Here is a 25,334-nt window from a genome sequence, read left to right as displayed (position 1 = left end):
CAACTTTTGGGTTCTCTACAATTTCTACATTAAATACTAATTTTCCATAAGTACAGATTTCCAAAGGCAAGCTGGCAAGTTCTAGTGATAGTAAAATAGAAAAATATGGTAAATCAAATGTATCCACAAATTTGATGGCAAATGGAATATTTGTGTTTGTGGTTTAAAGACATATGTACTTGATTTATTAGGGCATGTTAATATGCCAAAGAATTTTTAATTTTAAAAGCTGTGTTGACACCAAGAGGGGAAAAAAACCATATGGTCATCTATGCAGTGCAGACTGTGCTAAAAACAATATTCACATAAACTGCAATGGAAGCTGATGGGGGAACAAAATGCATTGGGCTCATTTGGGGACTGGAACATACAACTGCAGCAAGTTTTCATTATCTAACAGTATTTCTTTCAGCCACAGGAAATTCAGTGATCTCATGTTGATCAAAGATGCTAGTTATCAAGGTTCCAGTAGACGGCCAAGGAAACCAGTTAATTAAGATCTCCTAAACCACGCTCATGGCAAAATGTTCTGAATTCATCTATAGGATTCCAGGAGCCTCTAGCTATATCGTGATGAAACATTTTCATGGGAAGACATGGGAAGATTCAATGGGAAGAATCAATGACTCCCAAACTTTCTTTCAAAGTACCATGATCACAGAAGCCACACAAACCCACAAAAAGAGAAGCCTGGGAAGAGAACAACCTCTTAACCCGTCCCCAAATGCTTAGGGGAGTTCTGAGTGCTTCTAATGGACCACTCCACAGGGCTTGGAGAATGGCTGCAAGTGCTCAGGGTCTTAAGAGATGTTGAAGGTAAATAGGGATTAAGAAGTATGAGGAGTAAGTGACATTAAGATGACTAAAGATTCATTAAAAGAATTATATGATGATTTGCTGAATTTGATAAAATCTGCTGCCATGTATGCATTATGAACAGTTAATCCTTCAAGGGACTCTGGAGGGGGAAAGCCCAGCACCGGAGAGGAAGATTGTCAGAGCAAAGGGTTCATGAAACAGGTCATAGTTGAGATCTAGAGAGTCAAACATTAGGTGGTGGGAGAAGAAGAGGTGGGAGGGCCATAGGATCAATGAGAAGACCAGAATTTCTAGAGCTGAAGCTGCATATTGAAAAAGTGTGGGAAGTGGAAAGGACAGTGAAGTGACAGTTGTGTATAGTAAACTGCCACCTAAAACTGCAAGGCATAGTGGGATTTTTTTATTTTTTTTTAAAAGACACAGTAAGAATGTATTATGAATATAGCACAGTGGTAGGTACTGTGAATTAAAAGACAAATGAGACTCAGTCTTGCTCTCAAGGATTTCACAGTATAGCAAGACAGACTGAAATACTATAAATAAATATATTATGATAGATGCCAAAATAGAGACATTAGGTTTAATAGTGGTTGAGCATGACTAAGGATTCCGTATCTCTCTCAGGGAAAGGGGGCAGCCTCATATAGTGTGTAAGTAAATATAAGTCAGTATAAATCTTTTTGAAAAGCAATTTGATAATAGGATGCTTCTTCATATCCCCTGATTTAGTAATTCCACTGTCGTTATTTTTTGATTAGAAAGTATTAGATGTCATCAGGGAAATACAAATCAGAACCACAATGAGATACCACCTCACATCAGTCAGAATATCAAAAATTAACAGGACAGGAAACAACAAATGGTGGCAAGGATGTAGAGAAAGGGGAATCCTCTTACACTGTTGGTGGAAATGCAAGCTGGTGCAGCCATTCTGAAAAACAGCATGGAGCTTCCTCGGGAAGTTAAAAATAGAGCTACCCTATGACCCAGAAATTGCACTACTAAGTATTTATCCCAAAGATACAGATGTAGTGAAAAGAAGGGGCACCTGCACCCCAATGTTCAAAGCAGCGATGTCCACAATAGCCAAACTGTGGAAGGAGCTGAGATGTCCTCCAACAGATGAATGGATAAAGAAAATGCACAACAGAATATTACTCAACCATCAGAAAGGATGAATACCCACCATTTGCATCAACATGGATGGAACTGAGGGGATTATGCTAATGAAATAAGTCAATCAAAGAAAGACAATCATCATATGATTTCACTCATATGTGGAACAAAGAAGTAGCAAGAGGATCACAGGGGAAGGAAGGGAAAACTGAACAGGAAGAAATCAGAGAAGGATACAAACCGTGAGAGTTTCTTGACTCCAGGAAACAAACTGAGGGTTGTGGAAAGGGAGATGGGTGGGGGAATGGGATAACAGGGTGATGGGTATTAAGGAGGGCACGTGATGTGATGAGCACTGGGTGTTTCACACAATTAATGAGTCACTAAACACTACATTAAAAACTAATGATGTACTAAATGTTGGCTAATTGAATTTAAATTAAAAAAAGTATTAGATGTGAACAAAGAATTCTGTCTTAGGAGAATCTGTCATGATTATATTCATAATGGTTGGCACTGGTTCTTAAGACAGATAAACTTGGGTTAGAATTCTGGCTTTTGGGTGAAGAACCCAACCTGTATGGTCATTAGTTTGCTCATCTAAAAAATCATTGTAATAAAAGTTCTTCTCATAAAGGGCTGTTAGAGATATTTAAAGTGTAACTAAATTAAAAAAAAAAAACTTAGCAGAATCCCTGGAAGATGGTGAATATTCGATAATTCTTAGCTTATTAATTTGTAGTAGTGGAAGACTAGAAATACCTAAATGTTCCATAACAGGTGATTGGAGACATTATGAAGAATTTCATGTAATGGAATACTATGTAGCATGGAAAAAATGTTCTACTTGACTCTTAAATGGAGAAAATGATGATAATATAATACTAATTGCAAAAAAGCAAGGTGCAAATTGTATTTGTCAACTGTTCTGGATTGTCTCAAAACTAAGCAAGTAAATATATAGATACATAACCTCAGATTAGAAAACAGAAAAATGAGATACCCCCAGAAGTTATCTCTGGGTACTGAAATTAGAAATCATTTTTATTCTCCCTGTGCTCTTTCTGAAAATCCTACAATGAACATATATTACTTTCACAATGAGAAAAGGGTATTATTTAAAACTGTGCATTTTCAAAATGCTGAAGTCATTTGCCAGGATGTGGTACTAATTTTTGACAAATTATCATCTCAGTCCTTTGAAAACATTTCCATATGGAAGGCTTTTCCCTTACTTAATGCTTCTCTACTCAATATTCATTTGCTTACACAATGAGCCACTAGATTCTACTAGATTCTCAGTACCAAGGTGGATATTATATGGAAGACAGGGAAAATGAAGAACATGGCCTTTATCTTTAGAGCATCTAGGAGAAGAATGAGATGCATGAGTTATTTACATACCAATATAAGGTTTAGGAATACAGATATGAAGATAAGGAAGGGTACTATACACAGGAACAGTCAAGGAAGGCTTCAAGGGGAGGGAGGGTTGAATTGGATCCTGGGTATGGGAGAACTTTGAATAGCTTGAGTGCATGGGGTAAGATAAGCCAGGTAAGATTAATACTGTATGGTGACTAACATAACATAATAAAAAAAAAAATAAATAGGGAAGAAAAAAAACAAATGATGTACCATTTGTTGGCTAACTGAACATTACAAAAGATAAATAAATAAATAAATAGCTAGCAAAAAAAGAAGAGAGTAATAAAAATAAAGCAAAGGTAAAAGTTAAGTGATATGTATAACCAAAACCACCATCTCCGGGGAAACATCAGTGCCTGGCCTAGAGCTGGACAAAGTTTCACAACAAGGATGAGGAATAGGTTCCATTTCACTGTCCAATTTTATTTTTTGTAGGACAGTGTTGAGAAAGATCCTGGGACTGTACTGATAACACTAAGGATGCATCTAAGAAGAAAAGAGTGTTGTCATACAGCAGACTTACCTGTCATGGACAAAAGAAAGGAGAATTGTTTTTTGCTATGAAAGAGTTTTACCTTACAAAGTAATGATTTGCTTTATAGAGAACAGGTTCCAAGTAGACCAATATGAAAGAGAGGTGTCTAGAACTTATCTGGATCACTGAAGGTTTTCTAGGAGTAGCATGATAAATGATGGGGGTGGGGGAAGGAGGGAACGATACACATGGAAGAAGCCAAGGGTGACTCAAGGAATTCTAACCTAGATGATTACAATGAAAACGGCCCATGAAACAGAAATAAATAGAAGGCACAAACCATCAATTGCCCTTCTGTAATTTGGGGGAAAATCATTAAATTCTTCACATCTACTGTTGTTTCTACAAAAGAAGGACGCCAAACCAAAGGATTTCTGATGCTTCTTCTAATTCTATGATCTCTAGCACTGTTAATATGTTCAACGTAAGATCAAGTAATAAAAATGCAAATGTTCTTCCTCCATGGGCCACAATTCCAAATAGCAGTTTATCCCTGTCTCAGTGTGTTTGAGTTGCTCTAACGAAATACCACATATTGGATCTTATAAGCAATAGAAATTTGTTTTTCACAGTCCTGGAGGCTGGGAAGTCCAATATTAAGGGCCAACACGGTTGTGTTCTGGTGAGGGCTCTCTTCTTGGTCCATAGCTTGTACCTTCTTGCTACATTCTCACTGGGTAGAAGGGCTAGGAATCCCTTTGGAGCCTCTCTTATAAGGGCACCAATATCATTCATGAGCATCCCACCCTCATTACCTAAGCATCTTCCAAAGGTCCAGTCTCCAAATACCATCATCTTTGGGAGTTAGAATTTCAATGTATGAAGTCTGAGGGGACACAGACATTCAGAGCATTGCAATTGTCTTTCAGGGGCTTTTCTTTTGAGTGGTTAAAAAGATCTTGAATACTGAATGCATAAATTTAATTAGCTTAGGAGTGAATATTGAGGAAAAAAACATGTACTAGAAGGAAAATGGCTAAATAAGATAGATAAAGTATGATCTATTTGGATAATATAATACCATATATTAATTGTATCACTCAGGGTAAATAATAAAAATATACTGCTGAGTAAATAAAAGTAAATTGCAGAACAATAGGTAGAGTATGATCTTATTTAAATAATAAAGAAAAACCTACAAGCAATACTCTATGTTGTTCTATGAAAATTACACACAAACATGGTTGTGTATATATTTAAGGGCATGGATACTCAACATGTAAGAGTAGTTAATTCTGAGGACAAGGGTAAAGGACTAAAATTAGTAGTGTATGGACTTTATAATCTAATGGTTAAAAAGATGATAAGTGCGTGTATTACTTGGGTAATTTTAAAAATTAGAAGGAAGAAGAACCAATAGAAGAACAAGAATCAAAAGACTAAAACTCCAAGTGTGACTCTTTCAATAGTTATTGACTGAAATATAACTCATTTATTTTCTCTGGGCAGCAGTTTCCTCCCTCAGCTAGAACATAAGGGCATTAACCAAGAGGATCACGGAAGTCCTAAGATGTTGAGATTTTTTTAAATTGTTGATATTTCATAGGACAGTGAGCAAATAACCAATGATATTTAGCACAAATGTCAGAACTTCTATGGGTGAAAAGGCACAGTGACCTAACCTGCCAGGATACTTCTCTATTTCTTAGTGAACTGGAAAGGTTAAGCTCTTTGGTTAACACATTTGATCAGAATTCTATGGGGGGGGGGGTGCCTATGTAGTTTTCCCTCTCAGGAAAACTGAATCTGGTTTGTAATCTGTACAGTCTAACTATTCCAGGTATCTAAATGTAGTAACACCCAATGTGGGAGAGGGGTGTTAACCTGGGATATGCACAAAGAGGATGACAAAAGGATTTGTTGAGAATGACAAAATGCATACTCTGGAATAAGAATATCTACAGTTCAATCTATAAATAATACACACTGGATTCTGGCATTAGTTTCATTTCTCCTCTGTAGGAGTTAATAATAACTCTTCACCGCAGTGGCTAAGGAAAGAGCCTATAGGTTGGTCTTACTTATCTGGAGCCTCCTTTCTATGTTCCACCTTGTTCTCCTATCACAACGCCTGCTCTGGGATGTCCACTTCCTTGTGTAAGAGCTCTTTGCCAAGTCTGAGTCTCTACCTGAGAGTTTTGCTGGACTTGACCACTTGTTTGCCCATGCTCCTTTGCACGTAGTCTCTGACTTGAACATGCTGTGCTTATACTATCTTTGCAGTAATGCAGATTCTGTGACGAATGGTGAATCCATGCTATTTCACTGCCCCCTGGGAAGAGTTTTAAAGTCACTTTTTTCTGGGTACTTTTTTTTTCGCCACTTGGAATCCAAGTGTAAGTCAGTCCTTCCTTTGTACAATGTGATGTCACTTCCTATGTGTAGCAAGAATTAATGTTCTTATCCTTCCCTTTTTTCTTCAGTAATAAAATCCTCAAATGTTAGCTGGGCACATGACCACCCAAAATAAATATTGTACTTGCTGTCCTCTTTTGCAACTAGCTGTGGCATGTGACTTTTAAAATTTAAACCAATAGGATATGAGTGTTACTGACATGTGCAATTTCTAAGTTGTGGCTCCTCAAGAGAAAGTGTGTACCCTTCACTTTCCATTTCTTCATCCCAGTAACTAAAATATGATGATGAATCCCCTTCATCAATGTGGAAGGAAGCAATACCTAGCAACGGCAGAAGAACAAGAGACAGATCTGCATTACTAATCCACGGAACAGCCATATCAGCGGTGGAACGCCTCTCTTTAGACTTAGGTAAACCAGAAATCCAGTTCTATCTTATTTAAGTGAGTCTCATCAGAGCTGTGAAGCAATGTACTCATGAATACAGAAACTGTAACACAACTGAACACTGGCTTAATGGTTAGGCAGTGGGGAGCAAAGTATATAAAAATTTAAGGCTGGAAATCTAATAGCAAAACATTTGGTAAAAATTCTTCAGGTCAAGTCCTTCTCACATTGAATCACTTTGACTTCTTTTGAAGTCATCTTTGGAGAACTATTGAGATCTACATTTGAGAACTTCTATGATTACACTGGGCCCACTCAGAGAATCCAGGACAATATTTGTCTCTCAGAGGATTAACCTTAGATTACTAACTCTCAGATCATTAACCTTAATTCCACCTGCTACCTTAATTACCCTTTGCTGTAGTAGGTAATATAGTCACAGGTTTCTGAGACTAGGATACAGCCGTCTTTGAGGGGCTATCGTTCAGTCTACCACAGTGTCTCCTGTGATAACTTGAAAATCAAAAACTCAACTGAGCCTACCACAATTTCTCAGAATACAGGTGCATGTTGACTACTTCCTGCCATTTTCCACAAAGCCATACAAGAGTAAACTGAGCTGTAGGAAGACTCAGCCTACTTGAAGGTAGAGATTGACAGAAATTCTACTCTTTAGGAAGATGCTTTTGTTTTCATTTTCTTTTTATTTGGATCGTCACAGAGTTGGAAAAATAGCAGCTTTTGTACTACAGTGACTCTTTTTTTTCCCCCACATCTTAATTTTATTATTTTTTTCCATGTTCCAAGATTCATTGTTTGTGTACCACACCTAGTGTTCCATGCAATATGTGTGCTCCTCTACTACTGGGCATTTACCCCAAAGATACAGATGTAGTGAAAAGAAGGGCCATATGTACCTCAATGTTTATAGCAGCAATGGCCACAATCGCCAAACTGTGGGAAGACCCAAGATGCCCTTGAACAGATGAATGGATAAAGAAAATATGGTCCATATATACAATGGATTATTATATACTACAGTGATTCTTAAGAAGCAATCTTATTAGATGAGCTTGTAGCCCAAGATTTTCTAGAGCTTTTCTTGGCAACTGTGCTCTATCAGACGATGGAAAGAAGGTACAGAAATTGGACTAAGGATATTTCCTTTCTACCCGTGGTCTATTTTTTTTTAATTTTTTTTTTAATTAACATATAATGTATTACTAGCCCCAGGGGTACAGGTCTGTGAATCGCCAGGTTTACACACTTCACAGCACTCACCATAGCACATACCTTCCCCAATATCCATAACCCGACCACCCTCCTACCCACCCCCACCCACAACCCTCAGTTTGTTTTGTGAGATTAAGAGTCTCTTATGGTTCATCTCCCTCCCGATCCCATCTTGTTTCATTTATTCCTTTCCTAACACCCAAACCCGCTACTTTGCCTCTCAATTTCCTCATATCAAGGAGATCATATGATAATTGTCTTTCTCTGATTGACTTATTTTGCTCAGCATAATACCCTCTAGTTCCATCCATGTCATTAAAATGGCAAGATTTCATTTCATCTGATGGTTGCATAGTATTCCCTTGTATATGTATACACCACATCTTCTTTATCCATTCATCTATTGATGGATATCTAGGTTCTTTCCACAGTTTGGCTATTGTGGACATTGCTGCTATAAACATTCGGGTGCACGTGCCCCTTCATATCACTACATTTGTATCTTTAGGGTAAACACCCAGTAGTGCGATTGCTGGGTCGTAGGGTAGCTCTATTTTCAAGTTTTTGAGGAACCTCCATGCTGTTTTCCAGAGTGGCTGCACCAGCTTGCATTCCCACCAATGCAGTTCCTACAATGCAATGTAGGAGGGTTTCCCTTTCTGAGGAATATATTCTTTTTTTTTTTTCCATTTTATTTATTTTTTCAGCGTAACAGTATTCATTGTTTTTGCACAACACCCAGTGCTCCATGCAAAACGTGCCCTCCCTATTACCCACCACCTGTTCCCCCAACCTCCCACCCCTGACCCTTCAAAACCCTCAGGTTGTTTTTCAGGGTCCATAGTCTCTTATGGTTCGACTCCCCTTCCAAATTTTTTTTTTTTTAATAAACATATAATGTATTTTTAACTCCAGAGGTACAGGTCTGTGAATCGCCAGGTTTACACACTTCACAGCACTCACGATAGCACATACCCTCCCCAATGTCCATAGCCCCCTCCCCCTCTCCCAATCCCACCTCCTCCCAACAACCCCCAGTTTGTTTTGTGAGATTAAGAGTCATTTATGGTTTGTCTCCCTCCCAATCCCATCTTGTTTCATTTATTCTTCTCCTATCACCCTAACCCCCCATGTTGCTTCTCCATGTCCTCACATCAGGGAGATCATATGATAGTTGTCTTTCTCCGATTGACTTATTTCACTAAGCATGATACGCTCTAGTTCCATCCACGTCGTCGCAAATGGCAAGATTTCATTTCTTTTGATGGCTGCATAGTATTCCATTGTGTATATATACCACATCTTCTTTATCCATTCATCTGTTGATGGACATCTAGGTTCTTTCCATAGCTTGGCTATTGTAGACATTGTTGCTATAAACATTCGGGTACACGTGCCCCTTCGGATCACTATGTTTGTATCTTTAGGGTAAATACCCAGTAGTGCAATTGCTGGGTCATAGGGTAGTTCTATTTTCAACATTTTGAGGAACCTCCATGCTGTTTTCCAGAGTGGTTGCACCAGCTTGCATTCCCACCAACAGTGCAGGAGGGTTCCCCTTTCTCCGCATCCTCACCAGCATCTGTCATTTCCTGACTTGTTAATTTTAGCCATTCTGACTGGTGTGAGGTGATATCTCATTGTGGTTTTGATTTGTATTTCCCTGATGCCGAGTGACGTGGAGCACTTTTTCATGTGTCTGTTGGCCATCTGGATGTCTTCTTTGCAGAAATGTCTGTTCATGTCCTCTGCCCATTTCTTGATTGGATTGTTTGTTCTTTGGGTATTGAGTTTGCTAAGTTCCTTATAGATTTTGGATACTAGCCCTTTATCTGATATGTCGTTTGCAAATATCTTCTCCCATTCTGTCAGTTGTCTTTTGGTTTTGTTAACTGTTTCCTTTGCTGTGCAAAAGCTTTTGATCTTGATGAAATCCCAATAGTTCATTTTTGCCCTTGCTTCCCTTGCCTTTGCCGTTGTTCCTAGGAAGATGTTGCTACGGCTGAGGTCAAAGAGGTTGCTGCCTGTGTTCTCCTCAAGGATTTTGATGGATTCCTTTCTCACATTGAGGTCCTTCATCCATTTGGAGTCTATTTTCGTGTGTGGTGTAAGGAAGTGGTCCAATTTCATTTTTCTGCATGTGGCTGTCCAATTTTCCCAGCACCATTTATTGAAGAGGCTGTCTTTTTTCCATTGGACATTCTTTCCTGCTTTGTCAAAGATTAGTTGACCATAGAGTTGAGGGTCTATTTCTGGGCTCTCTATTCTGTTCCACTGATCTATGTGTCTGTTTTGTGCCAGTACCATGCTGTCTTGATGATGACAGCTTTGTAATAGAGCTTGAAGTCCGGAATTGTGATGCCACCAACTTTGGCTTTGTTCTTCAATATTCCTTTGGCTATTCGAGGTCTTTTCTGGTTCCATATAAATTTTAGGATTATTTGTTCCATTTCTTTGAAAAAAATGGATGGTATTTTGATAGGGATTGCATTAAATGTATAGATTGCTTTAGGTAGCATGGACATTTTCAAAATATTTATTCTTCCAATCCAGGTGCATGGAACATTTTTCCATTTCTTTCTGTCTTCCTCAATTTCTTTCATGAGTACTTTATAATTTTCTGTGTATAGATTCTTAGCCTCCTTGGTTAGGTTTATTCCTAGGTATCTTATAGTTTTGGGTACAATTGTAAATGGGATAGACTCCTTAATTTCTCTTTCTTCTGTCTTGTTGTTGGTGTACAGAAATGCAACTGATTTCTGTGCATTGATTTTATATCCTGACACTTTACTGAATTCCTGTACAAGTTCTAGCAGTTTTGGAGTGGAGTCTTTTGGGTTTTCCAAATATAGTATCATATCATCTGCGAAGAGTGATAGTTTGACTTCTTCTTTACCAATTTGGATGCCTTTAATTTCTTTTTGTTGTCTGATTGCTGAGTCTAGGACTTCTAGTACTATGTTGAATAGCAGTGGTGATAATGGACATCCCTGCCGTGTTCCTGACCTTAGCGGAAAAGCTTTCAGTTTTTCTCCATTGAGAATGATATTTGCGGTGGGTTTTTCATAGATGGCTTTGATAATATTGAGGTATGTGCCCTCTATCCCTACACTTTGGAGAGTTTTGATCAGGAAGGGATGCTGTACTTTGTCAAATGCTTTTTCAGCATCTATTGAGAGTATCATATGGTTCTTGTTCTTTCTTTTATTAATGTGTTGTATCACATTGATTGATTTGCGGATGTTGAACCAACCCTGCAGCCCTGGAATAAATCCCACTTGATCGTGGTGAATAATCCTTTTAATGTACTGTTGAATCCTATTGGCTAGTATTTTGGCGAGAATTTTTGCATCTGTGTTCATCAAGGATATTGGTCTGTAGTTCTCTTTTTTGGTGGGATCCTTGTCTGGTTTTGGGATCAAGGTGATGCTGGCCTCATAAAATGAGTTTGGAAGTTTTCCTTCCGTTTCTATTTTTTGGAACAGTTTCAGGAGAATAGGAACTAGTTCTTCTTTAAATGTTTGGTAGAATTCCCCTGGGAAGCCATCTGGCCCTGGGCTTCTGTTTGTTTGGAGATTTTTGATGACTGTTTCAATCTCCTTACTGGTTATGGGCCTGTTCAGGTTTTCTATTCTTCCTGGTTCAGTTGTGGTAGTTTATATGTCTCTAGGAATGCATCCATTTCTTCCAGATTGTCAAATTTGTTGGCGTAGAGTTGCTCATAGTATGTTCTTATAGTTGTCTGTATTTCTTTGGTGTTAGTTGTGATCTCTCCTCTTTCACTCATGATTTTATTTATTTGGGTCCTTTCTCTTTTCTTTTTGATGAGTCTGGCCAGGGGTTTATCAATCTTATTGATTCTTTCAAAGAACCAGCTCCTAGTTTCATTGATTTTTTTCTATTGTTTTTTTGGTTTCTATTTCATTGATTTCTGCTCTGATCTTTATGATTTCTCTTCTTCTGCTGGGTTTAGGGTTTCTTTCTTGTTCTTTCTCCAGCTCCTTTACGTGTAGGGTTAGGTTGTGTACTTGAGACCTTTCTTGTTTCTTGAGAAAGGCTTGTACCGCTATATATTTTCCTCTCAGGACTGCCTTTGCTGTGTCCCACAGATTTTGAACTGTTGTGTTTTCATTATCATTTGTTTCCATGAATTTTTTCAATTCTTCTTTAATTTCCTGGTTGACCCATTCATTCTTTAGAAGGATGCTGTTTAGTCTCCATGTATTTGGGTTCTTTCCAGCTTTCCTCTTGTGATTGAGTTCTAGCTTCAGAGCATTGTGGTCTGAAAATATGCAGGGAATGATCCTAATCTTTTGCTACCAGTTGAGACCTGATTTGTGACCCAGGATGTGATCTATTCTGGAGAAGGTTCCATGTGCACTAGAGAAGAATGTGTATTCTGTTGCTTTGGGATGAAATATTCTGAATACATCTGTGATGTCCATCTGGTCCAGTGTGTCATTGAAGGCCTTTATTTCCTTGTTGATCTTTTGCTTGGATGATCTGTCCATTTCAGTGAGGGGAGTGTTAAAGTCCCCTACTATTATTGTATTATTATTGATGTGTTTCTTTGATTTTTTTATTAACTGGTTGATATAGTTGGCTGCTCCCACGTTAGGGGCATAGATATTTAAAATTGTTAGGTCTTCTTGTTGGACAGACCCGTTGAGTAGGATATAGTGTCCTTCCTCATCTCTTATTATAGTCTTTGGCTTAAAATCTAATTGATCTGATATAAGGATTGCCACCCCAGCTTTCTTCTGATGCCCATTAGCATGGTAAATTGTTTTCCACCCCTTCACTTTAAATCTGGAGGTGTCTTCGCGTCTAAAATGAGTTTCTTGTAGGCAACTGATGGGTTTTGTTTTTTTATCCATTCTGATACCCTGTGTCTTTTGATTGGGGCATTTAGCCCATTAACATTCAGGGTAACTATTGAGAGATATGAATTTAGTGCCATTATTAGTCTGTAAGGTGACTGTTACTGTATATTGTCTCTGTACCTTTCTGATCTACTACTTTTAGGCTCTCTCTTTGCTTAGAGGACCCCTTTCAATATTTCCTGGAGAGCTGGTTTGGTGTTTGCAAATTCTTTCAGTTTTTGTTTGTCCTGGAAGCTTTTGATCTCTCCTTCTATTTTCAATGATAGCCTAGCTGGATAGAGTATTCTTGGCTGCATGTTTTTCTCGTTTAGTGCTCTGAATATATCATGCCAGCTCTTACTGGCCTGCCAGGTCTCTGTGGATAAGTCTGCTGCCAATCTAATATTTTTACCATTGTATGTTACAGACTTCTTTTCTCGGGCTGCTTTCAGGATTTTCTCTTTGTCACTAAGACTTGTAAATTTTATTATTAGGTGATGGAGTGTGGACCTATTCTTGTTGACTTTGAGGGGGGTTCTCTGCATCTCCTGGATTTTGATGCTTGTTCCCTTTGCCATATTAGGGAAATTCTCTCCAATAATTCTCTCCAATAGACCTTCTGCTCCCCTCTCTGTTTCTTCTTCTTCTGGAATCCCAATTATTCTAATGTTGTTTCATCTTATGGTGTCACTTATCTCTCGAATTCTCCCCTCATGGTCCAGTAGCTGTTTGTCCCTCTTTTGTTCGGCTTCTTTATTCTCTGTCATTTGGTCTTCTATATCACTAATTCTTTCTTCTGCCTCATTGATCCTAGCAGTGAGAGACTCCATTTTTGATTGCACCTCATTAATAGCTTTTTTGATTTCAACTTGGTTAGATTTTAGTTCTTTAATTTCTCCAGAAAGGGCTTTAATATCTCCAGAGAGGGTTTCTCTAATATCTTCCATGCCTTTTTCGAGCCCGGCTAGAATGTTCAGAATCGTCATTCTGAACTCTTGATCTGACATATTACCAATGTCTGTGTTGATTAGGTCCCTAGCCTTCGGTACTGTCTCTTGTTCTTTTGTTTGTGGTGATTTTTCCCGCCTTGTCATTTTGTCCAGATACGAGAATATGAAGGAGCAAATAAAATACTAAAAGGGTGGCAAAGACCCCAGAAAAATGCGCTGTAAGCAAATGAGAAGAGACCCCAAATTGTGGGGGGGAGAAAGGGGATAAAAAGAGGTTCAGGAAAAAAAGAAAAAAAAATTTAAAAAATAAAACAAATAAAGAAAAAATATAAAAAAAGAAAGAAAAAATATATATATTTAGATAAGCTAGTCAAAAAACGTTAAAAAAGAAAAGGGTAAAAGTTTTAAAAAATTTAGCAGAAGAAAAAAGAAAAAAAAAATTGAAGTAGCCGCAAGACTAAAGAATCATGGGGAGAAAGCCATGAGTTCCGTGCTTTGCTTTCTCCTCCTCTGGAATTGCGCTTCTGTCTTAGGAATTGAACCTACTTTCCTTGATAGATGAACTTCGTCCTGGCTGGATATTTTGTTGATCTTCTGGGGGAGGGGCCTGTTGTAGTGACTCTCAAGTGTCTTTGCCCGAGGCGGGATTGCACCGCCCTTACCGGCGGCCGGACTAAGTAATCGGCTCGGGTTCGCTTTTGGGAGCTTCTGTTCCCTGAATGCTTTCCATAGAGTTCCGGAGGACAGGAAAGAAAATGGCGGCCTCCTAGTCTCTGGCCCGGAGGAGCCAAGAGCCCGGGGCCCCACTCCTCAGTGCGCCCCCAGAGGACAGCACCCAATCACTCCCGTATCCCCAGCCTCTAGCCGCGCTCCGAGCTCACCCAGCTTGCGACCAGTTCAAGGTAACTCTGAGCTGAGAGTTCAGTCCTTGGCTCTGTCTCTGCAGCCGGCTTCTCCGTTCTAATATCTGCGAGCTCTCCGACACTCTGACACCCCGGATCCTTCTGTGACCCTGCGGGACCTGGGGCCACGCTGACCCTGCGTGGGCTTCACCCTGGTTTAGCCTCTGGAGCGATGTCCCTCAGTGGAACAGACTTTTAAAAGTTCTGATTTTGTGCTCCATTCCTCCGCCGCTTGCCGGGAGCCAGCCCCTCCCCCCGCGGTCTATCTTACCGTCGTTTTAGATGCACTTCTCCACCAGTCCTACCTTTCAGAAAGTGGTTGATTTTCTGTTTCTAGAGTTGCTGTTCTTCTTCTCTTCGATCTCCCGTTGGATTTGTAGGTGTTTGCAATGTTTAGATAAGCTATCAAGCTGATCTCCTGCTACCTGATGTAGTCTCAGCCTTCTACTTCTCCGCCATCTTGACTCCTCCCCCGTGGTCTATTTTTTTTTTTTAAAGATTTTATTTATTTATTTGACAGATAGAGAGATCACAAGTAGGCAGAGAGGCAGGCAGAGAGAGAGGAGGAAGCAGGCTCCCCGTGGAGCAGAGAGCCCGATGCGGGGCTCGATCCCAGGACCCTGAGATCATGACCTGAGCCGAAGGCAGCGGCTTAATCCACTGAGCCACCCAGGCGCCCCCCCCCCCCCGTGGTCTATTTTTAATGACCTCAGATACCTTGCAGGAAAAGACCAGTGTGAAAGTGAGTTGAGCATAGAAAATAAAACATTGGAATTTTCCTGCTTAAAAAGTACGTTATGTGAGACCACTGGCTGTTATCACTGTCTGATGGAATTGATTGGAAGCAAAAAGACCAGAAATTGACTAGGCTTTTCAGGGGATTACATTACCAAATGAATGGAAATTCGGCTGGCCAAGGCCTGAAATTGCTGTACAGTAAAACACCTATAAATCTTTGAACATCTTCCAGCAGAATGTGGTTTGATCACTGAGAATGAGAACCTTTCCAGTATCCACTTTAAATGCACTGAAAGAGGACAATGGACAAAGCAAAATTCCCAGAAGAAAAGCCAGGGTTTGGCGGGAAGGGGGGCAGGATGAAGGTGAAGCAAGTCAGGCGCTAGCCTCAGGTGCAAAATTTAAGCGGCTGCAAAAAAGTCAGCAATAAAGATAAATGATATTTTCATGAAATACTTTGAACAACCAAAATTGTGCAAAAAGTTCTTAATGAATAAAATATCAAAAATTTTAATGATGACAGGATCAGTAAGAGTCATAGGAAGCCATATTGGAGCCTGAGGCAAAAGGAAAAATCAGTAATATTGATCTTGCCTTTATTAAAAATCTTTATTTTGTTCATCATGGATCTTTTGCATTCATTTTGTTTGTTTAAAATAGTTCATTAAAACATTATTCTCTTGATTACTGATTTTTTTTTTTTGTGCTCCCTTAAATTTTATGCCTGAAGCAAATGCCTGATTCTCCTACCCCACCTCACTCTAATCTGGGCCATGGGGAGACACAGAGGACATTAATCCAGAAAGTTCTGCCCAGTGAGCAGAACCAGAAATGCCAGATGAATTAAAGAAAGAATTTACTCCACTGCCAAAGGAAAGAGTTATAGACTGAATTGTGTCCCCCCACAATTCATATGTTGAAGGTTCTAACCCCCAGTACCTCGGAGTGCTACTGTATTTGGTGATATGGCTTTTTTTTTTTTTTTTAAAGATTTTATTTATTTATGACAGAGAGAGATCACAAATAGGCAGAGAGGCAGGCAGAGAGAGTGAGAGGGAAGCAGGCTCCCTGCCGAGCAGAGAGCCCGATGCGGGACTCGATCCCAGGACCCTGAGATCATGACCTGAGCTGAAGGCAGCGGCTTAAACCACTGAGCCACCCAGGCACCCGGTGATATGGCTTTTAAAAAGGTTATTAAAAGCCTCATTTTCAATGGGTGGGCCTTAATCCAATCAGACTGGTATCCTTGTATGAAGAAGACATTTGGACTCACAGAAGAGATGCTAGGGTTGCACACACAGAGGAAAGGCCATGTGAGGACACAGAGAGAATGCAGTCATGTGTAAGACAAAGAGGACTCAGAAAAAAAAAAATATCTACTGACACATTGATCTTGGACTTCTGGCCTCCAGAACTGTACGAAAATAAATTTCTGTTGATGAAGGCACTCAGTCTGTACTATTTCGCTACGGCGGCTCTGACAAACCAACACAGGAGTCTTTGAAACTCCTATACAGCAATATTTCATCACTGTTATAAATTAAGTGCTACATTGTTCTGATTTTTCTTTTTTTAAACAGGAGGTTTTGGGGATTTTATGTTTGTTTTCATTGCCACTATACAGCTCCTAACCTACTGTTTTACCTTCCTCAGGGGGTCAAATTGTTGGTCTTTTAGGCTATAGTGCACTGGGCCAAAAGCAGGTACACCTCGAGGCAGTGGCAAAGACATCACCCCCATGCAGTACCGGGCTTTGAACTGATGAATGACTGCGGTGTGACCCTTGAGGAGAGGGGAATGTCTTCTTGGAGGAAGCAGAAGGGTGCATACAAATATTAGGCTGGCCACAGGAACAGACTGGGATCAGAATGGCTACTGTCTCCCAACATCTACATTCTCCTTCATCCTTCAGTAACAGAACTCTGGAATCTCAGCTACATATACGGCCACCCAGGTGAAAAGCCCCCTTATTGATAAATGGGACCAGACACTTAATTCTAAGCAATGGAACACGATCAGAAGAAATGTGGACAACCGCAAGATTGCATCCTCGGAGGAAATGCTCCATTCTCCCCATCTCTCTCCTCATCGGGCTTTTCCAAATGTTGACATTGTGCTGAGCCCTTTTCCACTGTGCACATCCAGGCTACGTGCACCACTCCAGTCATGCCACAGTTGTCTCTGTCGCTCAGTTTGCCCTGGTGTGGTCAGGAAATACTCACGGCTATCTCCCCAAACCTGCGACAGAAGAAGCTAGATTGTACTGTTCTCTGGGCTTAATTTGGGCAATTTGAATAGTTCAAATGATGTGGAATAAGAAGAGATTAAACAATTTGGGAGATTGGTTAGGGTTTCAGTTCCATTACTGTAAGTTCTAGGGGCGCCTGGGTGGCTTAGTGGGTTAAGCCTCTGCCTTCAGCTCAGGTCATGATCTCACAGTCCTGGGATCGAGCCCTTCATTGGGCTCTCTACTCGACAGGGAGCCTGCTTCCCCTCCTCTCTCTCTGCCTACTTGTAATCTCTCTCTCTCTCTCTGTCAAATAAATAAATAAATAAATCTTTAAAAAAAGATTCTAAATAATAATGGTCTGAATAAAATTAAAACCATCCCTCCTTCTCATATAACATTTCAAGTGTAAGCAGTTGGGGTTGTAATGGTGGCCCCACAATGCCTGAGACCGAAGCCCTTGCTACTTTGCAGCCTTGTCATGCCGAATTTATAGCTATAGCCTTGACCCACCTCTCCTGAGCCTCAAGACTAATTTGCCCAGTTGCCTAATCAACACCTCCACGTGGATCTCTGAATGGGATGTCAAACTCCAATTTCAAAAACAGAACTCATTTTTCTCCCCTAAACTGTAATCTCCCCCTGCCCTTTCTCATGTTCGCAAGTGGCGCCACTGCTCGTCCTGCTGTTCTGACTCAGTGACTCCAGCCATAATCCTGGGAAGTATTCGGGACAACTTCTGTCAGTTTGGCCGCACACCCCAAGTGGGCCAACCTTCTTGCACCCTACTGCTGCCACTGCTGTCTAAGCCACCATGACCCTCAGATGACACGATCGCAACAGCAACCTAAGCACAGGCCCAACGGCCCTCTCGGGTCATACAGTTCGTCCCCAAGCAGAAGCCAGACTGCACTCAACTATTGTTGAGGTAACAAACTGCCCCAGACTCAGTAGCTAAAACAATACAAATTTATTCTATCACTCTTCTGTCCGTCAGAAGCCCAGCAGGAGTCTCACTGTGCTAAGACCTTTAAGGTGTTCAGCTACCTTCCTTTTTGGAGGCTCTGGTGGAGAATCTGTCTCCTTCCCTTCTGCTTCTGGAGGCTGCCCACATTCTGCGGCTTGTGACCACATCCTGCCACCTTCAAAGCCAAGAAAGGTGGAGTGTATCCTTCTCACCTAGAGTCGCTCTGACCTCATCTTCTACCTTCTTCCACTTTTTTTTAAGGACTTTTATTTGTCAGAGGGAGAGAGAGCACCAGCAGGGGGCGCCACAGACAGAGGGAGAAGCAGGCTTCCTGCTGAGCAAGGAGCCTGAGGCCGGATTCTGGACAGGACCCCAGGACCCTGGGATCATGACCGGAGCTGAACGCAGATGCTTAACCTCCTGAGCTCCCCAGGCGTCCCACCTTCTTCCCATTTTACGAACGCTTGTGAGTACACTGATTACAACACGGATAAACCAAAGTAATCTCCCAATTTTAAGATTGACTGATTAGTAGCCTTAATTCCATCTGCACCTTAAGTTTCTCTCTGTTGTGGAAAGTAACACATTCACAGCTTCCAGGGATTAAAATAAGGACATTTTGGGAGGGCCACTATTCTACCTAGACACAGTGTCATCTTTAAACATGTAAATCAGATTTTATTTTCTCCTTCTTGTGTCCTCCATTGCTTTCTTATTCACACTTAACAACAAAATCCAAAACCCTTACCTCAGCAAACATCCTTCTTGCGAGCTGCCCATTTCTATTCTACCCTCCATAACCCTCTCCCACAAAACGCTATGCAGTCCCATCAATCTTCCCATTGTCCCCCAAATGCCCAGTGTGTTCCCACCTCAGAGCCTCTGAATGGTTGGTTTTTTGGGGGTTTTTTTGTTGTTGTTGTTTTTGTTTTTTGTTTTTTGGGTTTTTTTCTGCAAGGAACCTCTTCTCTGTATATCTACGTGGTCCCCTCCCTCACTTTGCTCATGTCTCTACCCAAAAGGCAGGAACTCAGAAAAGCCATCTGTGACCATTATCTGTCACTGGCTCCATAATAGCTGGTCCCAGACATCCTGGTACCAACACACCAGCCTTGCTCTGGGTTACTATTATTCATTGCTGAGTTATGTGATCTATATATTTGTTCATTTCCTCTAGAATGTGTGCTCCATGAGGATGGGGAGTTATCTTACCCTCTGCTTCATCTGGAGCACACAATAGGTGTCCAGTAGGTATTGGCAACGACCGAACGAGTGGTTGAATGTTAAGAATAAAGTAGCTCATACACTTGATACTTCTACCCAGCCTCAAACATCAAAATAAATCAACCACTGTCTTGCAAGAGATGAACCATTTAGATTCAGAACAATCCGGGCAGAATTCTACACTTAAGCCTCACTCAGTCCTATTTGCAATGCAATTGAAAGCAAGGGATTTGTTCCATTTCCTTCCTTGTGTGTCTTGGTTTTCAAATGAGGTGTTTAATTCCAGCCAGCATGCTAGGCATGTGCAGACTCTGTGTTGAGCCTCCCGTTCTACCTCGGGGATTCTCACACAAAATAGGACAGAGTTGCTAATCCACTCCCTACAGATGCCGCAGCCGCACCTGGCAGATCGTCAAAGGGGAGTGACAGATTTGCGGGGCCCAGCAGCCCCCAGAGCTGCTCTATGGGATTCTGGAATAATGGCTTTTAGAAGGGTCAGTATTGATCAAGTAAAGTTTCTAACTCAGGGAAAGTGATGGCTAAAGGAAAACACGTTGTTTCATAATAGAAATGGCCTGAACTGATCTGCTCTTAACAATCTGAACTTAGTCATGTCAACTCCCAAAAAATGTGTATGGAGAATCTGCCACGAGCCAGGGCCTGTGGGTCTATGCCAGGGACCACAGCATTCAAGAGCCAGGGAAATGCTATCTTTATTCTCTGAACTCTCTCACTCACTGTACTGAAATAATGATTTACACTCAAGTCCACTGCAGTAGAAAGAAGAAAACGGTCCTGTCTTTGGAAGATTATTTAAAATAGTATGGGTTGGGGCGCCTGGGTGGTTCAATCAGTTAAATGTCTGCCTGTGGCTCAGGTCATGATCCTGAGACTGTAAGGGCCTATTGAGCCAGAGCAGCTCCATTTGGTTAAACAGTGATTTTGTTGTTTATGCAGTAAAACTTAAACTGACCCTTCCGCCCCCGCCTCGCCCCCACCTTCAGGGAACTTACTTAAAAACAAGTCCGGGAGACCAGTCCCAGGTAACAAAGCCCAAATACAAGGGCGGGTCAGGCCAGGTGGAGGTATCCAATCAGTGGGGGCGCATACTGTCTCCCTAGCTACCAAGGAGTATGGGTCCTGCCCTTTGGGCACCTTTTGGGCACCAATTCTGACCAAGGTGATAGGCTAGTTCAAATAGCTACTATAGGGTAAACTGTAATTCAATCGGCCACCCACGCATGACCTAGCATGACTGTGCAGCTTTCTCTGTGTGTTACAATCTCATTGGCCACCTGTGTGTGGCCAGGCCCAACCACATGGCCTTTGCTCTATAAAAGTTAGTCTGTGAGGCAGAGAGAGGTCCCTTCTTTGCAAGAGATGGTCCTGGCTGGTCAGTTTGTTTCTTGAAGCTTGGCAGGAAATAAAGCTTTGCTTGACCTTCGCTTTGTATCAGTCTCGCTCCTTTAATCACGGACCCATTATTGGGGGACCTTTCAGAGACCACACTAGGCCCTCTGCTCAGTGGGGAGTCTGCTTCTCCATCTCCTTCTGTCCCCGTCAGCTGGTGCTCGCTCTCTCTTGCTCATTCTCTCGCTCTATCTCAAATAAATAAACTCTCTTAACAAATAAAATAAAATATTATGGGTTACATCTGACCTCTGCTGCAGAAAACAAACTGAAAAATAGGGACAATCAGGAACTAGTTTATATTCTTTTGTACCATGATTATGGAATAGGGTCAAGTTCCCCGATTATGTGAGCAGCGAAGGTTCTAGTGGCCAAGAGGGATTCAAACAGCTGCCCAGTCATCCTGGTGTCAGACTTTGTACTCTGCCACCTGGATCTTGAGTTAATGTGTCTAAAACCCACCCCTTACTCCAGTTTGATCTCTTCCCTGATCTATCTGCTTCTCCAATCCTTAATGCTCCCTTCTACCATGGACCCCTTTTAGACTTCTGGTCACTTATTTCAAACCTCGAGGACAAGCAGGTTCCTAAGCCACTCAGTTGCTAGACCACAGGCAAAACCTCTGCCTGACTTTCTTCCTAAATCCTGCCTTGAGTACTATGCTATCTTGCTGCAAGAATCACAGATCGACAGTCAGAGACATAGTGACGTGGAACAGGGCACATCTGGAGACTGACCTGGCTTTGGATGCCTTCTGCGGGACAGCTTCACACTCCCTGAATGACTGAAATTTGAGCTCTGTGGAGAGGAATGATTTTGCTTAGATCTCTAAAAGAAATCCTATGCAAGTGCACATGGTAGGAATTTCATTTCGTTAGATCAAATTTAATTAAGAAACTGAGAGATAACAGAACAAAATGGCTAAAGCAACTAGTTTGCTTTCACTCTGAAAACCTATTTGTGAGACTTCTACACAGGTCCCAAATCAAGAAAAAAATATTTGGCAGATGTGTTAGGTAGACAGGCATGAATAAGTAAGTGGGTAGATAAGTGGATGAGAGATGATTGACAGATAGATTATAGATTAGATAGATAGATAGACAGATAATAGATAAAATAGAAACTGAGCTCCCACAGGAAGTTTAGAAGAAGATGATTGACAGATTATAGATTAGAGAGATAGATAGATAGATAATAGATAGATAAAACGGAAACTGAGCTCCCACAGGAAGTTCAGAAGAATCCATGAATACCAGCCAAGAAGACCAATATCCAGTCTACCGAAGGGAGTCTTCAGCTTGGCCTGTCTGAAAAAAGTGAGATAGTGGAACACTAAGATCTTTTAAAGGAAGGTCTACTCCCATACATTGTTTTTGGCAATAAAAACATCAAGCTTTCTGAAATTAGTAAGAGAGCAAAACAATGGCCTGAAGTTCAAGGTCACTAAAACAAGGTTAGAATTAATCCCATTAGTGCTGTGCTCAGGAACTTCCAAGTAGATGTACATACACTAGTGACAGTTTCAAGCTCTTTTAAATAAGCATTTCTTAACAGTACCTAAGTCTATTTCACTTAATAATTAGCTTATTTTTCTCTTTTAAATATCTGCATCTCTCTGTTCTCCCAGAGAAGAGAGCATAGGGCCCGAAAGCAAATGTGTTTAATATCTTTTGTGGCTAAAGAAGGTAGAGAGGGGCAGAGGAACTGGTGTTTACTGAATTTCTCCTATGTACCAGATATTTTATATATATATATATAGTAACAAATTTAATACTTACTAGTAGCCAGCATTGGCCTAATATGCCAATTTTAAGATAGGAAGAAAAACCTCAGAGAATTTCCTAATACCTCTGGGCTGGGATTTGAACCCAGATATGTCTGACTCTGGAGGCCATGTTCTTACCAATATACCCCCTGTAGAAAACTCTTGAGGTTCAAAGGAAAGGAGAAGGAGAAGGAAAGCAGAAAGCTGCAGTTACACGCCACCTATGTCAGACGTTATGGTTCAATTTCAGAGCAGCAAGAAATAGCCTGCCTGGCGGGTAGCGGACTGTGGGCATTAGGCAGAGATGCAAAATCCTGACATGGAATGTTTTAGTGATAAACGAGTTCAGGATCTTTATCTTAGAGTTTAGGAAACCAAGACTCAGAATGAGTAAGCCCCTTATCCAAGGTCATATTTGATTTTTTTTGACAACTGATCAGAATCACAGCCAAACTTAGAAACCATTAGTCTTGATTCTCACTTCAAAGCTCTTTCCATTATTCCATTCAGTCTTCTCAAGAAGAAATTCTCAGACGTGAGATCTGTGTTCACTTCCTATGGAGACCAAAACCTCCTGCACGAGAAAAGACTTGAGTCTGGAAATATAGACTACTCGGAAATCCCAATACATATAGAGAATTACAGATCCTGTGAAAAGATTTTCTTCTTACAATAAAGCATGAATTCAAGTTGCTACCAACCAAGAGGAAAGAGATTTACTCTTAACCCCAATTTTATCTGCTCCTTTGCATAAGGAACATGGGTTAGGGTAGTATACTTACTTGCTGTGTTGCCTTAAGCCACTAAACTCCTCTGAGCTGCATTTTGGGTATCCATAAAATGAAGATAGTAATAATATAGAAGTTCCTCATTATCTCAATTTTGTTTCTGAGCCCGCACAATAATGAGACTGCCACAGGAAAGCAAAAGCCATCAGAACATGAAAATACTCTCTAATAGTCTAATGAGTTGATCATGTATAAAATTAGTCTGCTCTCCACATCCCTTCTCTCTTAAGACTCGTATCTATCTCTAACCATTAAGTCAATGTCTTTGATCATTAGTCTATAAATACAACACAAGTTCTTTGCCAAGAAAACTATGAATCTCAGAAAAGTTTCAGAATTTCAAGTGATAAATGGGAGCAGTGCTGCCAAACAGTGAAAATCACACGAGAAGCCACGACCATAGAAGAATCTGGCCTAGTTGAGCAGCTCAAAATAGCAGGACAGAGAGAAAAGGCCAGGTTGATGACAAGGCAGGCGTTTTGAAGGAAGAATTTTCCAATATCAAAATAATAATAAAGGTTCTTGGGAAACTGATAAAAACTTGAATATTTCTAAAAAATGACCTTTTTGTTTATGCCTTGAAAGTCTATTAAACATGAAAGGATGTTACTTTGTGTTTTCATATAGTTTTTTTAAATTCTGTTCAGTCAGGCAGCATTCATTAGTTTTTGATGTCGTGTTCAGGATTCCTTAGTTGTCTAGAACACACAGTGCTCATCACAACAAGTGCCCTCCTTTATACCCATCACCTGGTTACCCCATCCTCCCAACCTGCTCCCTTCTGTAACCCTCAGTTTGTCTCCCAGAGTCTAGCGTCTCTCATGGTTTGTCTCCCTCTCTGATTTCTTCCCAGATTTCCCTCCCTTCCCTGTGGTCCTCCACACTATTCGTTATGTTCCACTTATGAGTGAAACCATATGATAACTGTCTTTGTCTGACTGACTTATTTCACTTAGCATAATACTCTCCAGTTCCATCCATGTTGATGCAAATGGTGGGTATTCATCTTTTCGGATGGCTCAGTAATATTCCATCATATATGAACCACATCTTCTTTATCCATTCATCTGTTGAAGAGCATCTCAGCTCCTTCCACTGTTTGGCTATTGTGGACATTGCTGCTATGAACATTGGGGTGCAGGTGCCCCTTCTTTTGTTTTTTTTTAATTTTTATTTCTTTGACAGAGAGAAATCACAATTAGGCAGAGAGGCAGGCAGAGAGAGAGGAGGAAGCAGGCTCCCTGCCAAGCAGAGAGCCCGATGCGGGGCTCGATCCCAGGACCCTGGGACCATGACCTGAGCCGAAGGCAGAGGCTTTAACCCACTGAGCGACCCAGGCGCCCCCAGGTGCCCCTTCTTTACACTACATCTGTATCTTTGGGATATATACCTCGTAGTGTAATTCTTGGGTCATAGGGTAGCTCTATTTTTAATTTCTTGAGGAACCTCCACATTGTTTTCCAGAGTGACTATACCAGCTTGCACTCCCACCAACAGAATAAGAGGCTTCCCCTTTCTCTGCATCCTCACCAACATTTGTTGTTTCCCGACTTGTTCATTTTTGCTATTCTGACTGGTGTGAGGTGATATCTCATTGTGGTTTTATTTGTATTTCCCTGATGCCAA

The sequence above is a fragment of the Meles meles genome, chromosome 1, assembly GCF_922984935.1.
Source record: "Meles meles chromosome 1, mMelMel3.1 paternal haplotype, whole genome shotgun sequence".
NCBI lineage: Eukaryota > Metazoa > Chordata > Mammalia > Carnivora > Mustelidae > Meles > Meles meles.
Note: the sequence above shows the minus strand (reverse complement) of the source record.